At 44.1% G+C, this 23,813-nt stretch overlaps 1 protein-coding gene across 7 annotated transcripts in view; it reads right to left on the bottom strand.

Moving 5' to 3' along the window:
- Positions 1–17,940, bottom strand: part of LOC308676214 (catenin beta-1-like) — a 53,928-nt gene extending 35,988 nt beyond the window's left edge. For all 7 annotated transcript variants that reach the window (XM_081342002.1, XM_081342005.1, XM_081342004.1 and 4 more), the window contains exon 1: positions 17,804–17,940. The gene's annotated coding sequence lies outside the window, so the exon portion shown is untranslated. The remainder of the gene's footprint in view (positions 1–17,803) is intronic.
- Positions 17,941–23,813: the final 5,873 nt, after the last annotated feature.

The raw sequence follows: 23,813 nt of genomic DNA, 5'->3' as shown, positions 1-23,813 counted from the left end.
GTGAGAGAGGGGGAGAGGCTTTTGTGAGAAGGGTGAGGAAGAGAGAGGGAAAGTGTCAGAATCCAGTTAGATTTCATTTCTATCTTCTCTGACTAAAAATCCAACCCTTACCGTCTCCTGGATTCTGTCATGCTAAAAAAGGGGAGGGGGTATGCATGGGGACTTTTATTACTTTCACTTCCTGTCTTCACTACAAAGTAACCTTTTGTTGATTCACTCCGGGTATACTAAACATAACAATGTAGCCATCTGCCTTTCATCCTATGCATCTCTGAATGCGAGGGAAAAGGGGAGAGGGAAAGATACAACACTTGGAGTCTGGGCAATAAAAGGATTGGATGATCATGCCAAGGGAGCCGGACTGATAATATCTTTCCTGAAATAAACACCTAGAATCTGCCAGTTTGGATCGCCCGGAAGAACTGCGGGTTGGGGGGCGGGGGCGCTGCTTGGGAACACTTTAAAACATTGAATGGTGAGGACTCCCCAGATCCAGTCTAGCATGCCTTCAGTTATTTTCTCTTAATAAAGATTCCTGTTGGAAGAAACTATTTCCAAGAGTTCTGTCTTCTTAAGATGTAGATTGAAGTGGGTCCTTACATTAGACTGGATCTGCAATAATAGTCAACCTGGAAGGGAGAACCTTGGTGGGGGACTTTGCAAAAAATAAAATGTCAGACGACGAGGCAGGGAAGGGAGAAACTCTCCTGGAGAGAGAGCCGGTTCCCCGACCGGAAACCTGCCAGCTGTCGGGATCTGAAGTGTTATATTCCTCAGGAAAAGAGATGGGGGAGACGCGTAACCACAAACCTCGGTGGTCGATGGGCATTGGAAAGAAAAGCGAGTGGGAAAAGAAATCAAGAAAAGTGACCCTGAGACGGGGCCCCAACCAACCAGAATAGAAGCAGGAGATGGAGAGATCCCTGCACGTAAGCAAAGAGGAAGGAAATTGGGCACAACACTCAAACTGGATCCTCGAGAAAGCTATCAACCTAATGAAAAGAACCCTCGGCTCCCTAGGAGAGGAGAGTTCTGAGCCCCACGGCCGTAGCAGCACCCGGAGCGGCAGTTGGAGAGACGCAGAGGGAGGAGTGGAACCTGCAGTCCTGGGGACATCCACTGATCCAGTAGCAACCATTTCAGCAGCCCCCACTCCCTGCCGAACAGCAGATGGCGATCCGGATGGAAGACAATAGCACCAACGACTAAGGCACCGATTGTTTTGTACCAGCCTGCTACCGGCCCTGCAGCAAAAGCAGGGACAACCCCTTTACAAACGGCAAGAGGCTGGAATAAAGCCTGCCAAATTTATTAACATAAAACAGAGCAAGACAAGACACCAACCATGAAACAGGAGCTATGAAACAGGAGCTATCCAAGCGGTTGTCTTCAGCAAACCAGCCCTCCCACACATTCCCCTTAAATACAGTTCAGGGCGTGGCCTCTCTCTGCCTCCTTCCGAGGTGCGCCATTGCCTTCCTCTGTTTACTCCTGATTTACTGCCTCCTGCGTCGGGCGTCCTTGAACAGGGCCAACTGTGGGTCATCTTCATCCACGCTGTCAGGCTCACACAGCTGGGTCTCCGTCGTGACCAAGTGGGAGGGGCCCGGCTGAGGGCTCTGCGGAGCCTCAAGGCCATCATCAGCAAGCTCTTCAACACCCCCCTCCTCCTCCTCTGAGTCGTCCGACCCAACTGCTGAACCCACAGGCTGACCCTGAATCACAACACCGATCCATTCAAAGAATTCCGCCGCTGGACGCAAAATTCAAGGGGGAGCCGTCACACTTGGGGTTTTTCCTAACCCAAGTCCTCAACTACAAGGAAGAATATGGCCAGCACATCCTCAGCGACAAAGCTCGTATCAGGATCCTGCAATCTGCTCTGGATGGACCGGCCGCAGACTGGGTGGTGAATTTGCATGACTCTGATGCCCCAGAGCTCAACCTATCCCTGGGGAACCATGAGGAAGACATAACGTTCGTAGTGACCCCAGGCATGGAATGCCCAATTTATTTTTATTTTATTTTAATCCCATTTATATCCCGCCCTTCTCCGAAGACTCAGGGCGGCTTACAATTTAAGCACAAACCAATGTGCTTAGCACATGATCCTGGGGATGGAATGGTTAAAGAAGTAGAACCCCTGGGTAAATTGTAGGACAGCAGAAATCAACTTCCCGAAGGGGGACCCCATGGACTTAAAACCTCAAGGGGATCAACCAAAATTAAGAAGGAAAAAAGCATCCATGGGAGAAGAAAAGGGGCTACCTGAAATACCAGAGGAATACTGAGATCTTGCTGAAGTGTTCAGCGAGGAGACAGCGGATGAGGTATCCCCCCGCCGACCCATAGACTGTGCCATAGAGTTCAAGCCCAGGGCAAAACTCCCGAAACCCAGATTACACTCCATAAGCCCAAAGGAGGAGGAGGAAATGGAAAGATTCATAAAGAAAAACCTAGAAAGGGGGTTCATTGAGCCAGCCAAGCCTAAAGTGGCCGATCCGGTCCTCTTTAGAGAGAAGGATGGCTCTTTACGTTTGTGCGTGGATTATCACCTATTGAACACAATCAGTGAAAGCAACCTATATCCCTTACCCCTCATGAAGGACATGTTATCACACCTCTCGAAAGGATTTTTTTTTTACTAAACTAGATCTAAGGGAAGCGTATTACCACGTTAGAATTAAAGAAGGGGATGAATGAAAAACCGCATTTAATTGCCCAATGGGGTGCTACCAATTCAAAGTTTTCCCCTTTGGATTACAAGGGGCCCCTGCAGTATTTATGCAATTAATCAACAAGGTACTAAGGGTGCACCTATTTAAGGAGGTCCTGGTTTATCTAGACATCCTTATATGCACCAAAACAAAAGAGGAACATGTCAACCTAGCCAGAGCGGTTTTAAAGAAACTGCGAGCTGCTCACCTATATGCCAAATTATCAAAATGCAAATTCCACCAGGAAAGAATAGACTACCTAGGTTATTGCATATCCCCACAGGGCATTGAAATGGACCCAGAGAAGGTTAGTGCAGTATTAGAATGGGCACCACTTCGCACAAGAAAGCAACTGCAAAGTTTTCTGGGTTTCTCAAACTTTTACTGCCAATTCATCCCCTCATTTGCCCAGATAGCACTGCCCCTCACAAACTTACTAAAAACGAAGGGGGTATCCTCAATAAAGCCTAGCGAGCCACTAAAATGGGCAATGAAATGCCAAGCGGCATTTGAGAGATTAAAGAGACTCTTTTCTGCAGAATCTATTCTGAAACACCCAGACATGGATAAGGTCTTTATAATACAGGCAGATGCAAGGGATGTGGCAGTGGGGGCTGTACTGTTATAAGAAAATGATGAAGGGGTATTGCAACCCTGCACATATACATCCAAGAAACTCACTGAAACGGAACAACGCTAGCCCGTGTGGGAGAAAGAGGCATACGGGATATGGTGGTCATTACTTACATGGCATAAGTTCCTTGAAGGGAATAAAATTCCTTTTCAGGTGTGGACAGATCACAAAAATCTGGAAGGATTGAAAACACCCAGGAAACTCAACCCCAAGCAAGCCCGCTGGTCCCATTTTCACCAATTCCGCTTTACGCTCAAGCATTTGCCGGGGGGAAAGAATTTCCTGGCAGATGCACTATCTCGCATGCCCCAATATAACAGCACACGATCCACCAATTCTAAACCACTTATGGTACAATCACAACTGGCAGTGCCAGTAACTACCAGAGCCCAAGCTAAATTAAAACCGCAGCTGGATAGCCAAACTGGAACTGAATTCCGGAAAATTTTGGAAACGGATGAATGGTTCCAGAAAAATAGACACGTGTGCACAATGAAGGACAGACTACCTTGGGTGGGGGAAAAGTTATACATACCAACCACCCAGAGGGTCACATTCATGCAGCTTTGCCATGACACCAAATCAGCAGGGCATTTTGGATTTGTAAAAACGTTGTTGTTAGTTGCGAAGTCGTGTCCGACCCATCGCGACCCTATGGACGTTCGTCCAGGCCTTCCTGTCCTCTACCATCTTCTGGAGTCCATTTAAGCTCACGCCTACTGCTTCAGTGACTCCATCCAGCCACCTCATTCTCTGTCGTCCCCTTCTTCTATTGCCCTCAATCTTTCCCAGCATTAGGCTCTTCTCCAGTGAGTCCTTCCTTCTCATTAGGTGGCCAAAGTATTTGAGTTTTAGCTTTAGGATCTGGCCTTCTAAAGAGCAGTCAGGGTTGATCTCCTCTAGGACTGACCAGTTTGATCGCCTTGCACTCCAAGGGACTCGCAGGAGTCTTCTCCAGCACCATAGTTCAAAGGCTTCAATTCTTTGGCGCTCAGCCTTTCCTATGGTCCATCTTTCACTGCCATACATTGCAACTGGGAAGACCACAGCCTTGACTATACGCACTTTTGTTGTACAGGATGATGTCTCTGCTTTTTAGTATGCTGTCTAGATTTGCCATGGCTTTCCTCCCGATGAGCAAGCGTCTTTTAATTTTTTGGCTACAGTCCCCATATGCAGTGATCTTGGAGCCCAAGAAAATAAAATCTGTCACTACCTCCATTTCTTCCCCATCTACGTGCCAGGAATTGAGAGGGCGAGATGCCATGATCTTGGCTTTCTTAATGTTTAGTTTCAACCCAAGTTTTGCACTCTCCTTCTTCACTCGCAACAAGAGGCTCTTTAGTTCCTCTTCACTTTCTGCCATTAGAGTGGTATCATCTGCATATCTTAGGTTGTTGATGTTTCTTCCGGCAATCTTAATTCCAACTTTTGATTCATCTAGCCCTGCCTTTCTCATGATGTGCTCTGCATATAAGTTAAATAGGCAAGGCGACAGTATACAGCCTTCCCGGACTCCTTATCCAATTTTGAACCAATCAGTGGTTCCGTGTCCAGTTCTCACTGTTGCTTCTTGGCCCGCATATAGGTTTCTCAAGAGACAAATAAGATGGTCTGGTACACCCATCTCTTTAAGGACTTGCCACAGTTTGTTATGATCCACACAATCAAAGGCTTTAGCATAGTCAATGAAGCAGAAGCAGATGTTTTTCTGGAACTCTCTAGCTTTCTCCATGATCCAGCGTATGTTGGCAATTTGATCTCTAGTTCCTCTGCCTCTTCGAAATCCTGCCTGTACTTCTGGTAGTTCTCGATCCACATACTGCTGGAGTCTGGCTTGTAGGATTTTAAGCATAACTTTACTAGCATGAGAAATGAGTGCAATGGTGCGATAGTTTGAACATTCTTTGGCACTGCCTTTCTTTGGAATTGGAATGTAAACTGATCTTTTCCAATCCTGTGGCCACTGTTGAGTTTTCCAAATTTGCTGGCAAATTGAGTGTAGCACTTTTACTGCATGGTCTTTTAAGATTTTGAATAGCTCAGCTGGAATACTGTCACCTCCACTAGCTTTGTTGTTGCTCAGCTTTTCTAAGGCCCACTTCACTTCACATTCTAGGATGTCTGGCTCGAGGTCAGTGACCACCTCACTGTGATTATCAGGGACGTTAAGCTCATTCTTGTATAGTTCTTCTGTGTAATTTTGCCACCTCTTCTTAATCTCTTCTGCCTCTGTTAGGTCCCTGCCATTTTGGTCCTTTATCGTGCCCATTTTTGCATGAAACGTTCCTTTCATCTCTCCAATTTTCTTGAACAAGATCTCTGGTCCTCCCTATTCTATTGTTTTCTTCTATTTCTTTGCATTGTTCATTTAAGAAGGCATTCTTATCTCTTCTAGCTATTCTTTGGAATTCTGCATTTAATTGGGCATATCTTTCTTTTTCTCCCTTGCCTTTCGCTTCCCTCCTTTCCTCAGCTATTTGCAAAGCTTCTTCAGACAGCCATTTTGCTTTCTTGCATTTCTTTTTCTTTGGGATGGTTTTGGTTGCTACCTGTTGTACAATGTTGCGAACCTCTGTCCATAGTTCTTCAGGCACTCTGTCTATCAGATCTAATTCCTTAAATCTATTTGTCACCTCTACTGTATATTGAACAGGGATATGATTTAATTCATACCTGACTGGCCTAGTGCTTTTCCCTAGTTTCTTCAGTTTAAGCCTAAACTTTGCAACGAGAAGCTCATGGTCTGAGCCACAGTCAGCTCCTGGTATTGTTTTTACTGACTGTATAGAGCTTCTCCATCTTTGGCTGCAGAGCATATAGTCAATCTGATTTCTTTCTTTCTTTTTTTTATTAAAAAGTTTTACAATACATTTTATCTTTAACAAACCAAAAAAAAGAAAAAAACCCTCCCAACCCCCTCCCCTCCCACCCTCTTCCCCCTCCCCAACCCTCCCCAACCCCTCCCTCGCTTTCCCCTCCCCCCCCACTTCCCAGAGCAGAATACAGGGTATAAAAATACAAACAATCATAATCTATCTTACGCAAACAATCCTAAACTATTTAAACTGTCAAACTTTAACTCATATAGGTAAATTCCAAACATACATATATATATCATATCAGTGATTATTCAAATACAAAATAATACTTCAATCTAATACCCAATAAAAACAATCCAACTAAGCTTTAAATTCATATTATCCTAATGTATTATACAACTTAAAATACCATAGATTACTTTCCAAACTTAAACAATTTTTATATAATCACATCATTCTTATATTCTTATATTCTATTACCTATTCCATTATTTCCCATAAAAATATTACAAGTTAGCTTCAATCAAAAAGAAAACAATTTATATCAATTTTATAAAACTATTCTTCTATCCATCTAAGCTTCAACATACTAAAACCAGGTTTATATACCATACATTACCTTCCAAGCTTAAAATTTTCCATCCAAATAACAAATCATAACCTACAGAATATCAATAAACACTACTACAAATCTTCCCAATTAACTTTTCATAATCATCTTAAAACTAAAACAACACAAAGTATTACATAATTATTTTATAAGGGTAAAAAATATATCCCCAAATATTTAGTCCTTCTAGCAATTCCAATTCCCATAATCCTTATTACATTGTTGTAATAATCAGTCAATCTGATTTCTGTGTTGACCGTCTGGTGATGTCCATGTGTAAAGCCGTCTCTTGGGTTGTTGGAAAAGAGTGTTTGCTATGACCATTGTATTCTCTTGACAAAATTCTATCAGCCTGTGCCCTGCTTCATTTTGTACTCCAAGGCCAAACTTGCCTGTTATTCCGGTTATCTTTTGGCTTCCTACTTTAGCATTCCAATCCCCCATGATGATAAGGACATCATTTTTTGGTGTTAGTTCTATAAGGTGCTGTAGGGCTTCATAGAACCGGTCAATTTCATCCTCTTCAGCACCGGTGGTTGGGGCATAGACTTGGACTACTGTGATATTGAATGGTTTGCCTTGGATTCGAACTGAGATCATTCTGTCATTTTGAGGATTGTATCCCAGTATTGCTTTTCCTACTTTTTTATTGACTATGAAGGCTACTCCATTTCTTTTTTTTTTTTTTTTTTTTTATTGAAGTTTTAAAATACAATTTTCCCTTGAAAAACCCCCCTTCCCCCTCCCTCCTCCCCCCCTACCTCCCCTCCTCCCCCCTCCCTCCTCCCCCCCTACCTCCCCCCCTCCCCCCCCCTACTTCCCAGAGCTGAATACAAGGTATATATATATAAAAAAAAGCAAACCTAAGCAACCATATACTAACAACTATAAATTCTAAAATCCATCACTCTCTAGCTTATATAGGATAAAACAAACCTTAACAATATTAAATATATATATAAAAAAAACTAGAATAAGAAAAGGACACTCTCTAGCTTATATAGAATGGAACAAACCTTAATAGTATTAAACATATATTAAAAACAAAAAAAAGGAAAAAGAAAAAAAAAAACCCTTCTCAACCCTATACTTATCCTAAATAAACTCCATCCATTTTATCCATTCCATGATATAACATTCTTACAAATAATTTTCCAAATTAACCAAGGATCCCAAATCAAAAAACTTTAAAGTCAACTCTTCTGTAATCGACCGTTCCTCTTCCCGTACCACATCTATAATTATTCCAAACACAACAAAAAAGAAAAAAAAAAATTGCAAACAAAACTTGAACTTTAATCCAAAAAAGCTCACCCTTTCCACAAAACCACCAAATATAGAAATATATTGCGTCTACACCCAAATCTTTTCCCCCCTCCCCTACTTGACTACATGACTATATCGTAAAAGTTCCAAAGACTTCTGCGATTCCTGCTACTTTCTCTTCTTAGATCGTTTTGCAGCAGCACGCGTCACCCTCTGTTTTATAGATTCATCCAACGAGGTTGTATCTTGATCTCCTCCAACACCGTTGTCTTCTATCTGACCATCTTCGGCCTCTTGATGCACTCCTTCTCCAGATCCCTTTCCAGCTTCCAAAAGTGTTAATGGCGTTGCATTTAAAACATTATTGTAGAAATCACGCGCTTGCATCACAGTAACCAAACGGTACTTTTTACCTTCGTGCGTCACCATCAACCCCACTGGGATCTCCCATCTGAACCTTATATCTCGTTGCTTGAGCTCTTGCACAAGAAATGTAAAATCCTTCCTTCTCCTTAGAATCTTTGGAGGAATTTCTTTTAAGACCAAAACTTCTTGATTAGCAATCATAACTTTAGTATCATAAGCAGCTTGTATAACTTCATCTCTAGTTTCCCTTTTTGCAAAATATACCACCACATCTCTAGGCAACTTCCTCTGTCTGGCAATCCATGAATTCACACGAAACACTTTGTCCATGCCTCCTTTTATTTCAGATGCTGGCTGTTTCAACACTATTTCAAAAGCCTCAGAAACCAGCTGCTTTAGATCTTCCTTAGTATTCTCCTTTAAGCCTCTAATTCTAATGGCAAACTGCATCTGGAAATATTCAGCAAGACACAGTTCCTTTTCCATTTTATTTTCATTCTCCAATACTTTTGCTTCTAATATAGCATTCTTTTGAGTCAAGTCTTCTAGCTTTTCCTCCAATTCTTCCACACACCGAGCCACTTTACACACTGAAGTCAAGATGTCTACCCTCATCGCTTTGAGCTTCTGTTCCATCCTCTCCTCCATTCTCTCCTCCAATTTCTCCAATTTCTCCTCCATCTGTGCAAATCTAATATTAATTGATTCCAAAATTACCTGGGTATGTTTTTCAAGAGCATCTTGTAAGTCCTTTGATGTCAATACATCAGGAGGATGCAGCGCCTGCAATAATGATTGTTGCACGGGAGAAGTTCCAGCACTCCGAAGAGTTTTAGGGGGTGGTTTAGCCGCCATCTTTTACCAAATATGACGCACTTTCACTTCAGATTTGTAATCCAAAAAAGTCCATCAAGCTGGAGAGTAAAACATAGTAATCCTCTTTACCATTTCCTCTTGTATCGCTCTGCCTGCTCCTTTAAATCATAGTCATTCCTTCAGGCAGGGGTGGTCGCAGACGGCTGGCTCTGCTCCAAGAATCAGGAGCAGAGGCGACGGCCAGCTGGGAGCAGCCCAGGCTACGGGGGAGTTCAATCCTTCAGCCGCCCAAGCCATAAGCTCAGGCGGCCCTGGAGAACTCTACCCCTACCTGGGAGCTCGCCCCCTCCTCTTCTCCCGAGGAGGGGGCTTCGGATTCGCCCGAACAGCTGATCGGCGCTGTTTCGGGCGAAAAAAAACAACAGCTGAGCCGCGGGCAGCCCGGGAAGGCTCCCTCCGTCGCCGCGGAGCCACCGGAAGTCCCAAGGCTACTCCATTTCTTCTGAGGGATTCTTGCCCTCAGTAGTATACCTGATGGTCATCTGAATTAAATTCACCCATTTCTGTCCATTTTAGTTCGCTGATACCTAAGATGTCAATGTTTAGTCTTGTCATCTCTTGTTTGACCACGTCCAGCTTTCCTTGATTCATGGATCTTACATTCCAGGTTCCTATGGAGAGAAAATCTATACAGCATCGGACTTTCCTTTCACCACCAGACACATCCACAGCTGAGCGTCCTTTCGGCTTTGGCCCAGTCACTTCATTCTTTCTGGCGCTACTAGTACTAGCCCTCTGCTCTTCCCCAGTAGCATATTGGACGCCTTCCGACCTGAGGGGCTCATCTTCCAGCGTCATATCGTTTTGCCTTTTGGTACTGTCCATAGGGTTTTCAAGGCAAAGGTACTGGAGTGGTTTGCCATTTCCTTCTCCAGTGGATCACGTTTTGTCAGAACTCTCTGCTATGACCTTTCCGTCTTGGGTGGCCCTGCACAGCATAGCTCATAGCTTCATTGAATTACGCAAGCCCCTTCGCCATGACAAGGCAGTCATCCATGAAGGGGGTAAAAACATTACACTTAATTAAAAGGCAATTTTGGTGGCCATCCATGAAAAAGGACATAGAAAGTTACGTGGCCAGCTGCCCGACTTGCGCAACTGCAAAGAGATTGCAAGGGAAATCACCCAGACTGTTACAAACAGTGGCAAATCCTTCAGCCCCCTGGAGGGAAATAGCCATGGATTTTTAATTACCAGAAAGCAATGGGAATACTGTAATCTTGATGGTCACGGACTTGTTTTCCAAACAGGTGCACTTCATCACTTGGCAAAAGATTCCCACTGCAAAAGCCTTAGCGAAGCTTTTCATGCAGCATATTTACAGATTGCATGGGGCACCACAACACATTATATCTGATAGGGGAGTACAATTTATGTCAGCATTTTGGAAGGAATTTTTATCCCTTTTAGGGACCACTCAGGGACTAACATCCTCAGGAAAATGGTCAAACTGAAAAATCGAACTCAGTACTTGAGCAACATTTAAGATGCTTTATTAATTTCCAGCAAACAAATTGGACGGACCTACTACCTTTTGCAGAAGTTGCCTATAATAATGCAGTCCACTCCAGCACAGGTTACACTCCTTTTCAAATAGCTACTGGACAAAGTTTCAACCCCATGCCAGAACTAACCCCAAACGAACCGGTATTCCCATCACTGAAAGAATGGATAGAACAATTACAAAACACTTGGCCAATAGTTAGAAAAGCCGTGGACGAAGCTAGACAAGCATATAAAGCACAAGAAGATAAAAAAAGAATTGAACCCACACCATTCATTATAGGTGAAATGGTATATTTGTCTACAAAATACATAAAATCCTTACAACCCTGTAAAAAACCTGGACCATACATTGGACATTTTCCAATTGAAAGAATCATAAACCCAGTAACAGTAGAATTAGAATTACCCAAAAATCTTAGACAGATACACCCAATCTTTCACTGCAGTTTGCTGAAAACAGAACAGTCACCATTACGGCCAAAAATCCCCCCCACTTCCAGTCATGGTGGAAGAAGAACAACACTTTGAAATAAAGGAAATCCTGGACTCTAGAAGATACCATGGGACAACTCAATATTTAGTAGCATGGAAACACCTACCCTCCTCACAAAATGAGTGGGTTCACAAACATCATGTAAAAGCCCCGAAGCTTTTTAAAAAGTTTCAGAGTATCTTAACAAGCCAGACTAACTTTTATACCTGTTTTGTTTTCTTTACAGGTGGATCTCTATTATTTTTAAGGGGAGCCAGATGTCAGAATCCAGTTAAGATTTCATTTCTATCTTCTCTGATTAAAAATCCAACCCTTACTGTCTCCTGGATTCTGTCATGCTAAAAAAGGGGAGGGGGTATGCATGGGGACTTTTATTACTTTCACTTCCTGTCTTCACTACAAAGTAACCTTTTGTTGATTTACTCCGGGTATACTAAATGTAACAATGTAGCCATCTGCCTTTCATCCTATGCATCTCTAAAGCTCTTCCCTTTACTGACAGTGAGGGAAAAGGGGAGGGGGAAAGATACAACACTTGGAGTCTGGGCAATAAAAGGACTGAATGATCGTGCCAAGGGAGCCAGACTGATATCTTTCCTGAAATAAACACCTAGAACAGGGCTTTTCAACCAGTGGTACGGGTAGCACCTGTGGTACATTGGCACCTGGCAGGTGGTACATGGCCATCCTAGAAAAGTGGTAGCGGGGGAGGGGAATGAGCTGAACCAGTGGCAGCACCGCACAAGCCTGAGCGAGAGATGGCTGGAGATGCAGGGCTGTCAGGGCTCAGCGGAAGCGCCAGGATCAGTGCTGCTTTCCAGCTGATCAGCGCTTCTTCCGGGCTGTCAGGGCTCAGTGGAAGCGCCAGGATCAGCGCCAGGCTCCAGCTGGCACTCGGCACTGATCCTGGCACTTCTGAGCCCAAAAGAAGCGCCGATCAGCTGAAATGTTGCAGAAACTCCAGGGTCTTGTGATTTACATTCAGATGCTTGGCAACGGATTCATATTTATGACGGTCACAGTGTCCCAGGGTCATGTGAAGTGACCAAAACCTGCTGCAACCACTCACCAGATGGGGGGGAATAAAAACCAAACTCCCACCCCACCCCCGCTGCCAATCCTCAACAGAAATGCTCACAATGAAAACCTTGGACAGAAGGAAGAGTGCCGCTGGGTGGGCAGGCAGGTGTCTTGCTCAGCTGTGGCTTGCGGGGCAGTTTTTCCAGTGCCATTGTAACTTCAAACAGTCACTAAGCGAACTGTTGTAAGTCGAGGACTACCTGTACTTATCACTTTTTTCCTTTTTTTTGGTCATCATGTTTTTGACATCTTGCTAGGCAACATGGTACTCAGATGTTGCCATATTCTAAATGTGGTAAATGGGTGAAAAGGTTGAAAAGCCCTGACCTAGAATCTGCCAGTTTGGATCGCCCGGAAAAACTGCGGGTGGGGGGGGGGCTGCTTGGGAACACTTTAAAAAATTGAATGGTGGGGAGGACTCCCCAGATCCAGTCTAGCATGCCTTCAGTTATTTTCTCTTAATAAAGATTCCTATTGGAAGAAACTATTTCCAAGGGTTCTGTCTTCTTAAGATGTAGACTGAAGTGGGTCCTTACAGAAAGTCTTCTGTGAGGAAGAGAGAAATAGGGAGTGGCTTTTGTGAGAAGGGTGAGGGAGAGAGGCTCTTGTGAGAAGGGTGAAGGAGAGAGGGAAAGGCTTTTTTGAGAATGGTGAGGAAGAGTGAGAGAGGGAGAGGCTGTTGTGAGAACAGTGAGGAAAAGAGAGGGAGGGGCTTTTGTGAGAAGGGTGAGAGGGTGAGGCTTTTGTGAGAAGGGTGAGAAAGAGAGCGGCTTTGTGAGAAGGTTGAGGAAGAGAGTGGGAGAGGCTTTTGTGAGAAGGGTGAGGAAGAGAGAGGGAGAGGCTTTTGAGAGAAAGGTTAGAGAGAGAAAGTCTTCTGTGAGGTAGAGAGATAGGGATTGGCCTTTGTGAGAAAGGTGAGAGAGGGAGAGGCTTTTGTGAGAAGGGTGAGGGAGAGAGGGAGAGTCTTGTATGAGAAGGGTAAGAGATAGGGAGAGGTTTTTTGAGAAGTGTGAGGAAGAGATAGGGATTGGCTTTTGTGAGAAAGGTGAGAGAAGGAGAATCTTTTATGAGAAGGGGGAGATAGGGAGGTTTTGTGAGAAGGGTGAGAAAGAGAGGTAGAGGCTTTTATGAAAGGGTGAGAAAGAGTGGGAGAGGCTTTTGTGAGAATGGTGAGGAAGATAGAGAGGGAGAGGCTTCTGTGAGAAGGTTGAGAAAGAGGGAGAGGCTTTTTTGAGAAGAGTGAGGAAGAGAGAGGGAGAGGCTTTTTTGAGAAGGGTGAGGAAGAGTGAGAGAGGGAGAGGCTTCTGTGTGAAGGGTGAGAATTAGAGGGGGAGAGTCCTTTGTGAGAAGGGTGAGAAAGCAAGAGGGAGAGACTTTTGTGAGAAGGGTGAGAAAAAGGGACAGGCTGTTTTGAGAATGGTGAGGAAAAGAGAGGGAGAGGCTTTTGTAAGAAGGGTGAGGAAGAGGGAGAGACTTCTGTGTGAAGGATGAGAATTAGAGAGGGAGAGGCTTTGTGAGAAGGGTGAGAAAGCAAGAGGGAGAGACTTGTGAGAAGGGTGAGAAAGAGAGAGGGATAAGCTTCTATAAGAAGGGTGAGAAAGAGAGGAAGAGGCTTTTGTGAGGAAGAGAGACTTTTTTGAGAAGGGTGAGGAAGAGGGAGAGGCTTTTGTGAAAGGGTGAGAAAGAGGGAGAGGCTTTTGTGAGAAAGGTAAGAGAGGGAGAGGTTTTTGTGAGTAGGAAGAAATAGAGGCTTTTGTAAGATGGGTGAGGAAGAGAGAGGGAGAGGCTTTTGTAAGAAGAGTGAGGGAGAGAGCGGGAGAGAGAGGGAGAGTCTTGTGAGAAGGTTGAGAGGGAGAGGGTTTTGTGAGAAGAGTGAGAGAGGCTGTTGTGTGAAAGTTGAAAAGAGAGGGAGAGGCTTTTGTGAGAAAGAGAATGGTAAGAGAGGGGCTTTTGTGAAAAAAAGGGTGAGGAGAAACAGAGGAGAGGGAGAGAGGAAGAAGGGCTGACCAGCCACCTGACCATCAAGGCAGTGGTACATATTAATAAATATGGAGAAATTGCAAAGGGAAAGTTTTTATTTTTTATTTTAATTCCATTTATATCCCGCCCTTCTCCGAAGACTCAGGGCGGCTTACAAGCTTAGCAGTAGCCTTCATTCTATGTATATGCCTGCTTATTAGGGCTTTCACACACACACCCCAAGCGGCATTATTACAAAGTCAGCTTAATTGCCCCCAACAATCTGGGTCCTCATTTTACCTACCTCGGAAGGATGGAAGGCTGAGTCAACCTTGAGCCTGGTGGGATGTGAACCTGCACTAATTGCAGGCAGCTGGTGTTACTTAAGGAGGCATTAGCCCACTGCTCCACCAAGTGATTCATCAAAGGAACCACTACCAAAGAAATTAAAACCGGCAACAGATTGAAAATACAGTGATGATTATTTGAGGTTTGGATTTTTTTTGTGGAAGAAAATGATCAGCAGCTTCCTGTTTTTGTTATCTGCAATGAAGTATTATCCAAGCATTCCATGAAGCTTTCTTTGCTCCAGAGACACTTTACAACAAAACAGAAAGAGCACACTGAAAAGCCAGTCGCATTTTTTGTGAAGAGATGAATTTATAAAACGCTGTGCTGCTTTTGTGAAGTCCACAACCATCTCAAAAAAAAATGTCTGGAAGCATCTTATGTATTGTTCTTGATAGCAGCTAAACAAAATAAGCCTCACACAATCGTTGAAGTCGTGGTTCCCTCTGCCATTGCAATTGCTTCAATTCTCTTTGATGAAAAAATGGCTGATGCTATTCGTAATATTCCATGTTCTGATAACACCATCCAAAGACAAATACAAGATATGGCCACAGATGTTATTCAACAAGTGGACAAGATCACAGCAGCAGAAAAATTTGTATTTCAATTGGATGAAAGCACTGACATAGCTGGTGAAGGGCAATTAATTGTCTTTGTGCGTGTTCCTGATTTGGACAATATACTGGAACACACATTATTTTGCCGCTCACTATCTGGCAGAAGGACTGGGGAAGAAATATTCACAATAATTGACAATTTTTTCAGTGAACATGGAATATTATGGACTTGGTGTGTAATTTGTACCGATGGTGCAGCAGCTATTACAGGAATTGCTTCAGGTGTGATAGCATGAGCTAAGACAAGAAACAGTTCCATTGTTTCAAATCATTGCATCTTGCATAGACATGCACTTGCTTCTAAATGGATAAGCCCATTGTTACATGAGATTTTGGAGGATGCTGCAAAAATAATAAATTTCATCAAAAGCCAGCCATTGAATGGACGTTTATTCTGACAATTATGGATTCTGAGCACAGCACTCTTCTCTTTCATACAGAAGTAGGTTGGTTGTCAAGAGGTGAAACTATCAAGATTTGAGCTATGAGATGAAAACACACTTGTTCCTGACAAATGTTTCATCACCCCTAGCAGAAAAGTTTGAAAATGTCTTCTGGGTGTCCTGCCTTGCCTATATGGCCAACATATTTAAAAAGCTAAATGAACTTAATTGGTCGTCACAGTCATAATGTGTTTATCATGGAAAACAAAGTTTGTGCATTCTACAAGAAAATCTCCCTGTGGATAGGCCAAGTAAAGAAATATTGCATCATTTCCCAATGTGTCAGACTTTATTGAACTAAATTCTATTGTTGACACTGAAGGCATTGAAACTGCCATCAAAAATCATTTTGAAAAATTGCACACCGAGTTTGCGTTGTATTTTGCATTTGTGTTAAGAGGATGTGATATTGGAATTCATTGGGTTGCATCCCCCTTCACTATGGACAATGGTGTGAACTCCTCTCCAGAGCAAGAAGCACTTCTGGAATCGACATCAAACCACAATTTGAAGGAACTTTTTAATGAAAAAACACTGAGTTCTGGAGCCAAGTTCCAAAACTGTACCCCAAAGTGGGGTAAAAAGCTGTTGTAGTGTTACTGCCATTTGGTTCCACATACTTGTGCGAGAAGACGTTTTCTTCATCAACATGTATAAAAAACTAAGGAAAGGAATTGTCTTCAGCTGGAATCTGACTTAATTCCATCAGTAAGCACTCTCCAGCCACTAGTGCAAAGATTAATGTCAGAGAAACAGGCACAAGTTTCCCATTAAAAGTGTGGCAAGTGGGTGTTCTTTATCAGTTTTTTCCTTTTTTTGTCAAGTTTTTGACACCTTGCTAAGCCACTGGTGGTACTCAAATATTGTCATGTCCTAAAGGTGGTACAATCTGTGAAGATAAAAGCCCTGTTTTATAGTTTTCTGCCTTAGCAGGGGTTGGAGTAGAAGATCTCCAAGGTCCCTTCCAACTGTTATTCTTCTCCCTATCTTCGCCGCAGTTACCCACCCTTTAAAGTCTCGGTTACACCCCGATTAAGAAGGGCAGGAATTTTTCACGGCCCAAGTTAAGTCGAGAGAACCTCTCCTGCAAAATATGTAGATTTAATCAAGACAAAAGACAGTGCAACAGATACCTATGTTTCCAAGTGCATCGACGCCGTGGAGTTAATTACAATCTAAACAAACCCGAGAATTTGAGTTTGCAGACTAAAGCCACGAGTAGTTCGCAACAGAACGCCTCTAATTTCAGCGGCTTCTACAACGACGGCCACGCCCAATCCACCGCAGTTCAGTCGACATTGCACAGGAGCCCCACCCTCATATTGAACCACGACCATGGGGGACATTACTAATTTCGGATCTTCGGCAACGATCCCCATCCTGCTTGCATCTATCATGCATGCCTCGTTTCACCCAACACAACAAAAGCACAGGACACCGCCTACCGCCACCTAGGCTCAGCGCCTTCGCCTTTCTTACGCGGGCTACGTCTCCATCCAAAAATCCCTCCGAGACCGTTTCTACCTTCTGCAAGGCCGCCTCAAAGACCCCACGCAGGAAGACGTTAGGAACGTGGAGACACTTCCGACACCAAGTCCGGTCCCCGCACATACAACCCACCCCCGCCTAGTCTTTAAGAGACACGCAAGATCCGGTGTGTATCCCCCACCTTTTCCAGGGAAACCTTGGTTCCCGCTCCGGGACTGTTTCGGGTTTTTTAAGCCTCCTACGCCTTCCCTTCGCATAATCGGGAAAAAAATCACAGGAGTTATTTCTTTCCCACCCAGTCGCTTCCTTTGTGGGACAAACGTGCCCCTCCGTCTTTCTCCTTCCTTCCATCGACAATCCCGCGTCCGAACAGAAGTCGCCCTGGGACTGAACTCAAGTTTCTGTGAGGAAGATAAAAAGGAGCCTCGAAGCGGCACTAACACTGGAGGGAAGGCGAGGGTGCAGGGTCCAGCACAGGTCGTGTCTCGAACTATGTCTGCCTTTGTTCCTCTATTTTTCTCGGTGGCTACAACACGGGCCACTCAAGCGTTTTCCCCTTTCCCACGCGCCCGTACCTGTCCTCGCCGTTCGCCGCGGCTCCTATCGCCGAACCAATAAAAAGAATACGACAAGCTTAAAATGGCGCCGCTCACAAGGAGTTTCTTATAACCACTGCAGGAACTCGATTGTATCCTGCCGCCGTCGCCTCGCCAGGCCTTAAGCACAGCATTCCAGAGGCAACCCACCCAAGACCGCGGAGGACGCGCACAAACACATACATAGAAAAATAGTGCGTCTCCGCCTTTCCTCCCTTTCATTTGCGCGCGCACGCACGAACATAACCAGGCGGAAGAAGGTAAGGGGGGGGGGAGTTACTGTCAGACTCTGCTACCCGAGTCGCGGAAAGACAAAAAATTGGGGAGATTCCGGGGAAGGGGAAATGCACGGACGTGGAAGAACTAGCCAGGAAGCGTGGACGGATCTATCCCTGGAGTGGAGGTGTGATGAGAATGTGGAAGTGAAAGGAATAAAATATTATTCAGAAATTTCTAATGAGGCTAAAGGACATTAGAAGAAGCCACCTGAAAATCCTAAGTAATAACGATTGTCTATCTCAGGGGTCAGCAACCTGAAACAGTGAAAGAGCCACTCGGAACCGGTTCCCTCACAAAAGGAAAAACTGGGAGCCGCAAAAAATGTGTGCACGTGCGCATACATACGCACATGCGCAGAACAGGATTTGACTGAAGAGTGGAGCCAAGGTGAGATATGCACCTACCCTGCATATTTGAATTGATTGGTTGAACTTTTTTAGTCCCACTTTTTTTTTTGGGACTGCACATGGCAGAGGACTGGGAGCCACAGGAGACGGCTGAAAGAGCCGCATGCGGCTCCGGAGCCACAGGTTGCAGGCCTGTGGTCTATCTCATCTAAAAGTGGACAAGTACAAATGTGACAAGCTGAAAACGCTAGCTAACCTAAACCGCAAGCAAAGGAAATACAGAAATAACTATAGGAGCCGAGCTTTGTTAACAGAAAATTAGATGGTGATAGATAGGATGTGTACAAAGGGGCTTCCTGGAACATGGAAGGGACAGTGGTTTTAGCCAGTCCGGATAGTTTATCGGATGATTAGGGAAGGGGCGTTGAGTGCGATAGGGGAGGGGGGAATCTGCATCAGAGATAAGATATAAAAATGTGTCAAACTGTTGCAGAATCAAGAGACTCAGACCCTGGAATCAAAAGAAGTTTGGCTTATTTTGCGCAAAAGGTTCAGAACAAAAAGCAAAGTCAATGTCTGAACACCTTGTCATGGAAAAGCAAGTACATATATAGTCTCCAAAAGTAGCAAAACACAGAAATGTAACTTATGAGCTCTGATTGGTTACATGAATTCTAGGCCCCCTTTTAGCTCATCTCTAGCCCCCCTTTGCGATGCTAAATTATAGCTAAATATCTTGCAACCTTGTTTTTAGCAAAGGTCACAGGTGTCTTGCTAGCGTCTGAGTTTCCTGTGCCATGTTTGTGGTTAGCTACAAGCGAGACATACAGGTGAAACTCGAAAAATTAGAATATCGTGCAAAAGTTCATTTATTTCAGTAATACAACTTAAAAGGGGAAACTAATATATGAGAAAGACTCATTACATGCAAAGCAAGATAGTTCAAGCCGTGATTTGTCATAATTGTGATGATTATGGCATACAGCTCATGAAAACCCCAAATCCACAATCTCAGAAAATTAGAATATTACATGCAATCAATAAAACAAGGAGTGTACCTAGAACAATATCGGACCTCTGAAAAGTATAAGCATGCATATGTACTCAGTACTTGGTTTGGACCCCTTTTGCAACAATTACTGCCTCAGTGCGGCGTGGCATGGAAGCTATCAGCCTGTGGCACTGCTGAGGTGTTATGGAAGACCAGGATGTTTCAATAGCGGCCTTCAGCTCTTCAGCATTGTTCGGTCTCATGTCTCTCATCTTTCTCTTGGCAATGCCCCATAGATTCTCTATGGGGTTCAGGTCAGGCATGTTTGCTGGCCAATCAAGCACAGTAATCCCACGGTCATTGAACCAGGTTTTGGTGCTTTTCACAGTGTGGGCAGGTGCCAGGTCCTGCTGGAAAATGAAGTCAGCATCCCCATAAAGCTCGTCTGCGGAAGGAAGCATGAAGTGCTCCAAAATCTCCTGGTAGATGGCTGCGTTGACCCTGGACTTAATGAAGCACAGTGGACCAACACCAGCAGATGACATGGCTCCCCAAATCAACACAGACTGGAAACTTCACACTGGACTTCAAGCATCTTGCAGTGTGTGCCTCTCCATTCTTCCTCCAGACTCTGGGTCCTTGGTTTCCAAATGAGATGCAAAAGTTGCTCTCATCAGAAAAGAGGACTTTGGACCACTGAGCAACAGACCAGGTCTGTTTTTCTTTAGCCCAGGTAAGACGCTTCTGACATTGTTTGTTGTTCAGGAGCGGCTTGACAAGAGGAATACGACACTTGAAGCCCATGTCCAGGATCCGTCTGTGTGTGGTGGCTCTTGATGCACTGACTCCAGCCTCAGTCCACTCCTTGTAAAAGTCCCCAACACGTTTGAATGGCCTTTTCCTGACAATCCTCTCCAGGCTGCGGTCATCCCTGCTGCTTGTGCACCTTTTTCTTCCACACTTTTCCCTTCCACATAACTTTCTATTAATGTGCTTTGATACAGCACTTTGGGAACATCCAACCTCTTTTGCAATTAGCTTTTGAGGCTTTCCCTCCTTATGAAGGGTGTCAATGATGGTTTTCTGCACAACTGTCAGGTCAGCAGTCTTCCCCATGATTGTGATTCCTACTGAACCAGACTGAGAGACCATTTAAAGGCTCAGTAACCCTTTGCAGGTGTTATGGCTTAATTAGCTGATTAGAGTGGGACACTTTGAGCCTAGAATATTGCACCTTTTCACAATATTCTAATTTACTGAGATTCTGGATTTGGGGTTTTCATGAGCTGTACGCCGTAATCATCACAATTATGACAAATCACGGCTTGAACTATCTTGCTTTGCATGTAATGAGTCTATCTCATATATTAGTTTCCCCTTTTAAGTTGCATTACTGAAATAAATGAACTTTTGCACGATATTCTAATTTTTCGAGTTTCACCTGTATGTGGTTAGCTGCAACTGAACTCTGTGCTGGCTTACTAGATGTGACCCACAGGTGAACTTGTGGTTTGACATTTTCCATTTCCTTGTTCTTCTAACTAATACACGTATTTTCTTCATGCCTCACTTTTATGTCCTACCTCACTTTTATGACATGCAGCATTTTGATGTATTCTTTGTATCTTTCTTTATGGCCTGCCTCATTCCCCCCTTTGAGACTCTATTTCATCTGACAATTGAGTCACCTTCAGAGTTACTCCTTCATTTCAGCAAGTAATTACATTTCTTCCAGCAAGCAAAGATAGATGATCAAAAACATTGTATACACAAATAGGCCAAATGTAGGGCAGAATAAAACTTTTGAACTGGCACTCACTTTTCTGTTTCCTGCTGACAGTTCAAAAAAGAGACAGATAGCAACAAGAAGAGAGAGTAGAAATCTATAAGGTCTTGTACTTCAACCAAGGTCCCAGCAATCTGAGTTAGACTTTGTTGAAATTCCTCAGAAAGGTGCTTAAATTGTATTATAGAATGGGCTAAGCCTCCCACACCTGTTCCAACTGCAGTACCTATCCCTAGGATAGCTAACAATGGTATCACTAGGGGTACTCTTTTCTGCAGATGGCCCATCAGAGGAACAGACAGGGCTTGCTCCCCATTAACAACACCCATCTTTGTGAAGAGGACCAGAGTACAAGTTCCAGTCCAGTTAGTAGGCAAACATACATACGCATTTTCTCCACACAAGAAAAAGACTCCATTCTCTTCCAAACACATTGCCATACTCATGGAAAAGGCATGAAATCTATGATTATACTCATTACTCCAAACCTTGTTTTAGTTTAGGAATAACACGCTTAGGTTTAGGAGCTGGGGTTGGCCTGGGGGTGCACTCCCCACCGGGAAATAAGACCAGGAGTGGGTTTGCTCCGGTCCCTTTTTGCCGAGTATCTCCAGTGTCCCCAAAGCCTGGGCTTTGCTTGTCCCTTCAGGATCTTCAACAGCCCCTGAGCCTTCCTCTAGGGTGAAAGGAACCATCTGACCATTCTCACAACATTTGGGACTACCATCCATGGCCTTCATACCCAATAGGCCACTTGCAAATATCATCCATAGCCATAGGAGATTCATGATTGACAACCTGAAACGAGTCAATGTCAACTTCCTATGATTCCTATTCCACAGTCACAAGGGGAACAATTACAATTTCAAGGTTACCACGTCAGGAGGATGGAGGGTATTAGGTGAGATTTGGGAGAGGACAGTATCAGTCTTGGGTGTACCACAAAGCCTAGTGCTATTTACAAATATAGTATCCACAATCCTAAGACTCCTAATAGACTCCAGAGAACCCACTCCCAGGGTGTCTCAAACATAAGTACTCATAGGAAATTCACACTTTTCCTGGTTACAGTCAGGGGTTTTAGGTACTTCACCTGTTTCTTTGGGTTTAGGACGATTACAGAGGAAAAGTTTTCCCATGCACCAGGTCACAGTTAAAGGAATTAAAATCACTAATGCCAGTCTCACTGCACCTATGACTATGTATTGTCGGACTATCATTCTTCGAGATAGGTCCGGCGTACACCACTCACACCAACCCTAACACATTAACAATTGTTTTTCTCCTTGTTTTCAGCCGTACGTAGAGGGTCAGCTTCCGGAGTGACACCAGTAGGGCCTTTTCTGCCCTGTATGTTGCCTGCCCATTGCCGGTAGGGCAGTTATAGGGGGTGCTTCTTCAAGAGTACCACTAGAGGACGGGTCTCGTCCTGTTCTGCCTCCCAATATTCATCAGCTGCGGGCTTAACTCGAGTCCAGTGAATCCAAGACTTGGATTCTAACACTTTTACTGCTAGGGGAGAACACATGACCACAATATACGGGCCTTTCCATTTAGGTTTCAAATTTCCCCTTTCCAGTGTTTTACCCATACTTTGTCTCCCACTTGGATATTATGACTGGGAGTACTCAGAAATGGTGGGCTTAGGGACACACAATATTGTTGGATTTCTTGTATTTGCTTATTTAACTCTCCCACCATTTGACTTACCCATGAAGTCCCTATTTGACTTAAGTCCCCCACATGATTTTTCAAATTAGTACTTATGATGGGGGGGGTCTTCCAAACATCATTTCAAATGGAGATAGCCTAATTCCCTTTCGAGGGGTGCATCTCACAGACCAAAGTGCTAGGGGCAATGCATCCACCCAATTAAGGTGAGTCTCAAGGCACACTTTAGTCACCTTTTCCTTTATAGTCCTGTTCATTCTTTCAGCCTGTCCTCCAGACTCCGGCAGGAAACTGCAGTGAAACCTCCAGTGGGTCCCTAAGGATTTAGCCAGTGTCTGATTTACTTGATGAATAAACTCAGGACCATTATCTGATGAGATGAATGAGGGTATTCCATACCGGGGGATGATTTCCTTGAGTAAGATTCTGGCCACTTCTCGTGCCTGCTTTGTCTTGGTGGGGAAACATTCAGGCCACCCAGTATAATTACACACCATAACTAGCATTGCTTTATGTAATCCACATTTTGGCATTTCTGTAAAATCAATAACCAAAGAATCCATGGGGTGATATCCCTTAGGCTGGCTTCCTGTGGGAAGAGTAGGTCCTTGTTTTGGATTAACCTGGGCACAGGTATTACATCTTTCAGTAGCATGGGCACACAGTGAGTGAAGGCGATTGATATATACAATACGATGGAGGGCTTCAGCTAGGGCACTCTTCCCCATGTGAGTAGTTAGGTGAGCCTCTTTTACTACTGGCCAGGCTAAATTCTCAGGGACAAAAATCCTTCCATTTGGGAGCATGTACCACTCTCCCTGTTTGTGTCCTTGCAAGTCTACACTTGCCTGTAATTCCTCAGCTTTAGAATATTTAGGGCTCAGTCCTCTTGGCATTTCTAATGCTACACAAGCT

Source organism: Vipera berus, assembly GCF_964194415.1.
Source record: "Vipera berus genome assembly, chromosome: W".
In the NCBI taxonomy this organism is placed as follows: Eukaryota; Metazoa; Chordata; class Lepidosauria; order Squamata; family Viperidae; genus Vipera; species Vipera berus.
This window is presented reverse-complemented; position numbering and strand designations above follow the sequence as displayed.